The sequence below is a fragment of the Oryx dammah genome, unplaced genomic scaffold, assembly GCF_014754425.2.
Source record: "Oryx dammah isolate SB20612 unplaced genomic scaffold, SCBI_Odam_1.1 HiC_scaffold_2, whole genome shotgun sequence".
NCBI lineage: Eukaryota > Metazoa > Chordata > Mammalia > Artiodactyla > Bovidae > Oryx > Oryx dammah.
This window is the reverse complement of record NW_024070186.1, coordinates 178,318,053-178,324,107: the sequence shown is the minus strand read 5'-3', so window position 1 is coordinate 178,324,107 and position 6,055 is coordinate 178,318,053.

The following is a 6,055-nucleotide window of genomic DNA, read 5'->3' as shown; positions in this document are numbered from 1 at the left end:
GTTTCCCCTGCATTGGCACATGGATTCTTAACGACTGGACTGCCAGGGAACAAACTGAAAGTCACTCAGTTGTGTCCAGCTCTTTGTAACCCTATGGACTATACAGTCCATGGAATTCTCCAGGCCAGAATACTAGCATGGGTAGCCTTTCCCTTCTGCAGGGGATCTTCCCAACCCAGGGATCGAACCCAGGTCTCCCACATTGCAGGCAGATTCTTTACCAGCTGAGTCACAAAGGAAGCCCAAGGATACTGGAGTGGGTAGCCTATCCCTTCTCTAGGTGGATCTTCCCAACCCAGGAATCAAACCTCAGTCTCTTGCATTGCAGGCGGATTCTTTACCAACTGAGCTATCAGGGAAGTCCTGCAACATACTTTTATGAAATTTGTAATATTTTCACATGCCTACTAAAAGTAACGCAAAGCCTATTTCAAATGCTAATTTAGAAATGCTGTTGTTCATTTGCATTCTCACATGCATCCTTGATACCAGTACCTGCATTTTCACAAGAGTCAGTCAACAGCACACCTGTACTGAGGATATCATCTTCACCTTTCCCTAAGTGGTTTGAGAGACAGCAGTTTTTTTTTCCAGATTATTTATTGGCTGTGATGAGTCTTTGTTGCTGTGCAGGCTTTCTGTAGTTGCAATGAGCAGGGGCCACTCTTCATTTCAGAGCGTGGGCTTCTCATCGTGGTGACTTCTCTCCTGGAACACAGGATCTAGGGCGTGTGGGTTTAACTAGTTGCAGCTAGTAAGCTCAGTAATTGTGCCACTTGGGCTTAGTTGCTTCTGGGCATGTGGGGTTTTCCCAGACCAAGGATCGAACCAATGTCCCTTGCATTGCAAGGTGGATTCTTAACCACTAGACCAGCAGGGAAGCCCTAGAGATGGCAATTTTTAAAGCCCTAATCTGCACTCAATATGCCAGCAAATTTGGAAAACTCAGCAGTGGCCACAGGACTGGAAAAGATCAGTTTTCATTCCAATCCCAAAGAAAGGCAATGCCAAAGAATGTTCAAACTACTGCACAATTGCACTCACCTCACATGCTAGTAAAGTGATGCTCAAAATTCTCGAAGCCAGGCTTCAGCAATATGTGATCCATGAACTTCCGATGTTCAAGCTGGTTTTAGAAAAGGCAGAGGAACCAGAGATCAAATTGCCAACATCTGCTGGATCATCGAAAAAGCATGAGAGTTCCAGAAAACATCTTTTTCTGCTTTATTGACTATGCCAAAGCCTTTGACTGTGTGGATCACAATCAACTGTGGAAAATTCTGAAAGAGATGGGAATACCAGACCACCTGACCTGCCTCTTGAGAAACCTATATGCAGGTCAGGAAGCAACAGTTAGAACTGGACATGGAACAACAGACTGGTTCCAAGTAGGAAAAGGAGTACATCAAGGCTGTATATTGTCACCCTGCTTATTTAACTTCTATGCAGAGTACATCATGAGAAATGCTGGGCTGGAAGAAGCACAAGCTGGAATCAAGATTGCCAGGAGAAATATCAATAACCTCAGATATGCAGATGACACCACCCTTATGGCAGAAAGTGAAGAGGAATCAAAAGCCTCTTGATGAAAGTGAAAGTGGAGAGTGAAAAAGTTGACTTAAAGCTCAACATTCAGAAAACGAAGATCATGGCATCTGGTCCCATCACTTCATGGCAAATAGATGGGGAAACAGTGGCTGATTTTATTTTTCTGGGCTCCAAAATCACTGCAGATGGTGATTGCAGCCATGAAATGAAAAGACACTCCTTGGAAGGAAAGTTATGACCAACCTAGATAGCATATTAAAAAGCACAGAAATTACTTTGTCAACAAAGGTCTGTCTAGTCAAGGCTATTGTTATTCCAGTGGTCATGTATGGATGTGAGAGTTGGACTATAAAGAAAGCTGAGCACCGAGAATTGATGCTTTTCAAGTGTGGTATTGGAGAAGACTCTTGAGAATCCCTTGGACTGCAAGGAGATCTAACCAGTCCATCCTAAAGGAGATCAGTCCTGGGTGTTCATTGGAAGGACTGATGTTGAAGTTGAAACTCCAATACTTTGGCCACTTGATGCGAAGAGCTGACTCATTTGAAAAGACCCTGATGCTGGGAAAGATTGAGGGCAGGAGGAGAAGAGGATGAGATGGTTGGATGGCATCACCAACTCGATGGACATGGGTTTGGGTGGACTCTGGGAGTTGGTGATGGACAGGGAGGCCTGGCGTGCTGCGTTTCATGGGGTCCAAAGCGTTGGACACAATGGAGTGACTGAACTGAACTGAACTGAATCTGATAGTATCACTGGAAACTTCATCCCAGTCTACGAGTATTTATTTGCCTAATGAGTATTATAGGGGACTGGAATGCAAAAGTAGGAAGTCAAGAAACACCTGGGGTAACAGGCAAATTTGGCCTTGGAATACGGAATGAAGCAGGGCAAAGGCTAATAGAGTTTTGCCAAGAGAACACAATGGTCATAGCAAACACCCTCTTCCAACAACACAAGAGAAGACCCTACACATGGACATCACCAGATGGTCAACACCGAAATCAGATTGATTATATTCCATGCAGCCAAAGATGGAGAAGCTCTATACAGTCAGCAAAAACAAGACCGGGAGCTGACAGTGGCTCAGATCACAAACTCCTTATTGCCAAACTCAGACTTGAAGAAAGTAGGGAAAACCACTGGACCATTCAGGTATAACCTAAATCAAATCCCTTATGATTATACAGTGGAAGTGAGAAATAGATTTAAGGGACTAGATCTGATAGATAGAGTGCCTGATGAACTATGGACGGAGGTTCCTGACGTTGTACAGGAGACAGGGATCAAGACCATCCCCATGGAAAAGAAATGCAAAATAGAAAAATGGCTGTCTGAGGAGGCCTTCAAATAGCTGTGAAAAGAAGAGAAGCGAAAAACAAAAGAGAAAAGGAAAGATATAAGCATCTGAATGCAGAGTCCCAAAGAACAGCAAGGAGAAATAAGAAAGTCTTCCTCAGTGATCAATGCAAAGAAGTAGAGAAAAACAACAGAATGGGAAAGACTAGAGATCTCTTCAAGAAAATTAGAGATACCAAGGGAACATTTCATGCAAAGATGGGCTCAATAAAGGACAGAAATGGTATGGACCTAACACAAGCAGAAGATCTTAAGAAGAGGTGGCAAGAATACACAGAAGCACTGTACAAAAAACATCTTCACGACCCAGATCCTCACAATGGTGTGATCATTCACCTAGAGCCAGACATCCTGGAATGTGAAGTCAAGTGGGCCTTAGAAAACATCACTACGAACAAAGCTAGTGGAGGTGATGGAATTTCAGTGGAGCTATTTCAAATCCTGAAAGATGATGCTGTGAAAGTGCTGCACTCAATATGCCAGCAAATTTGGAAAACTCAGCAGTAGCCACAGGACTGGAAAAGGTCAGTTTTCATTCCATTCCCAAAGAAAGGCAATCCCAAAGAATGCTCAAACTACTGCACAGTTGCACTCATAATGGCAATCCACTCCAGTACTCTTGCCTAGAAAATCCCATGGATGGAGGGGCCTGGTGGGCTGCACTCCATGGGGTCTCTAGGAGTTGGACACGACTGAGCGACTTCACTTTCACTTTTCACTTTCATGCATTGGAGAAGGAAATGGCAACCCACTCCAGTGTTCTTGCCTGGAGAATCCCAGGAACGGCGGAGCCTGGTGGGCTGCCGTCTGTGGGGTCGCACAGAGTCGGACACGACTGAAGTGACTTGGCAGCAGTAGCAGCACATGCTAGTAAAGTAATGCTCAAAATTCTCCAAGCCGGACTTTAGCAATGAAGAACTGTGAACTTCCCGATGTTCAAGCTGGTTTTAGAAAAGGCAGAGGAACCAGAGATCAAATTGCCAACATCTGCTGGATCATGGGAAAAACAAGAGAGTTCCAGAAAAACATCTATTTCTGCTTTATTGGCTATGCCAAAGCCTTTGACTGTGGATCACAATAAACTGGAAAATTCTGAAAGAGATGGGAATACCAGACCACCTGACCTGCCGAGATGGGAATACCAGACCACCTAACCTGCCTCTTGAGAAACCTATATGCAGGTCAGGAAGCAACAGTTAGAACTGGACATGGAACAACAGACTGGATCCAAGTAGGAAAAGGAGTGCATCAAGGATATATATTGTCATCCTGCTTATTTAACTTCTATGCAGAGTACATCATGAGAAACGCTGGGCTGGAAGAAGCACAAGCTGGAATCAAGATTGCAGGGAGAAATATCAGTAACCTCAGATATGCAGATGACACCACCCTTATGGCAGAAAGTGAAGAGGAACTCAAAAGCTTCTTGATGAAAGTGAAAGTGGAGAGTGAAAAAGTTGACTTAAAGCTCAACATTCAGAAAACTAAGATTATGGCTTCTGGTCCCATCACTTCATGGCAAATAGATGGGGAAACAGTGGCTGATTTTATTTTTCTGGGCTCCAAAATCACTGCAGATGGTGACTGCAGCCATGAAATTAAAAGACACTTACTCCCTGGAAGGAAAGTTATGACCAACCTAGATAGCATATTCAAAAGCAGAGACATTACTTTGCCGACTAAGGTCCGTCTAGTCAAGGCTATGGTTTTTCCTGTGGTCATGTATGGATGTGAGAGTTGGGCTGTGAAGAAGGCAGAGTGCTGAAGAATTGATGGTTTTGAAGTGTAGTATTGGAGAAGACTCTTGAGAGTCCCTTGGACTGCAAGGAGATCCAACCAGTCCATCCTAAAGGAGATCAGCCCTGGGATTTCTTTGGAAGGAATGATGCTAAAGCTGAAACTCCAGTACTTTGACCACCTCGTGCGAAGAGTTGACTCATTGGAAAAGACTCTGATGCTGGGAGGGATTGGGGGCAGGAGGAGAAGGGGACGACCGAGGATGAGATAGCTGGATGGCATCACGGACTCGATAGATGTGAGTCTGAGTGAACTCCGGGAGATGGTGATGGACAGGGAGGCCTGGCGTGCTGCGATTCATGGGGTCGCAAAGAGTTGGACACAACTGAGTGACTGAACTGAACTGAACTGAAAGGTCACTGGAGGAAGCCTCTGGCCTTGTTTTTAGGTGGGGAGGAACTGTGGCATGTTTAGGGGCTCACGAGAAAGAGCTAGAAGGGAAGGAAAGGTTGAAGATAGCGGGGAGAAGAGAGAATTGGTGGTATAAGTTGCCAGGGGATCCAGGAGGGGATGTGACGGTAGTACAGATGTGTGGAGCAGAGGGAGGGCTGACTGGTGGGCCGGGTGGGTGATGTGTGCAGGAAGCTGACAGTCTGTGTTCATACCTCTTTGATGGAAGTGCTCCTGAAGAACACTGGTGCTCTCTTAAGTCTTCCCCAGCTGCTAAGGATTCAGTCTCAATAATGAACCCCTTACCCTATGGACTGTCTTGGTGGACATTTTTCTCTTTGTTTGCTGAAGGAAAAGTAGCTCTCCCAAAATATGTCATTTAAATAAGAGGTGATTCTGCTATATTTAAAATGGATAACCAACAAGGACCTACTGTATAGCACGTGGAACTCCACTCAATGTTATTGGGCAGTCTGGATGGGAGGGGAGTTTGGGAGAGAATGGATACATCTATGTATATGGCTGAGTTCCTTTGCTGTGCACCTGAAACTATCACAACACTGTTAATTGGCTATACCCCAATAGAAAATAAAAAGTTAAAAACATAAATGAGGTAATTTGTTGTGTTTGACCAGAAGAATCAAATGTAACACAGAAATACAGAGAGGTTATGGGAAGAGAGGGTCTTATATGTGGACTTGGTAGGAATAGAGGTCTTCACGACTGCTCCCTCTTCTGAGACCATCATAGGTCTGTCCCGTGGGTCTGCCACAGAGCATGGCCAGGAAGGCACAATAAGAGGCTAGGGTGTCACTGGTGACTTAAGCAGATCTTATTGGCCCTAGTCCTAGGACTCCAGTCAGGTGCCTGTCAGTTTTCTGCATAAATGAAAGTCTGCTACTCGATATGGAGCTTGGCCGTTTATTCACTGACAATTCCAAAGAGGTGATACTATTGCTTA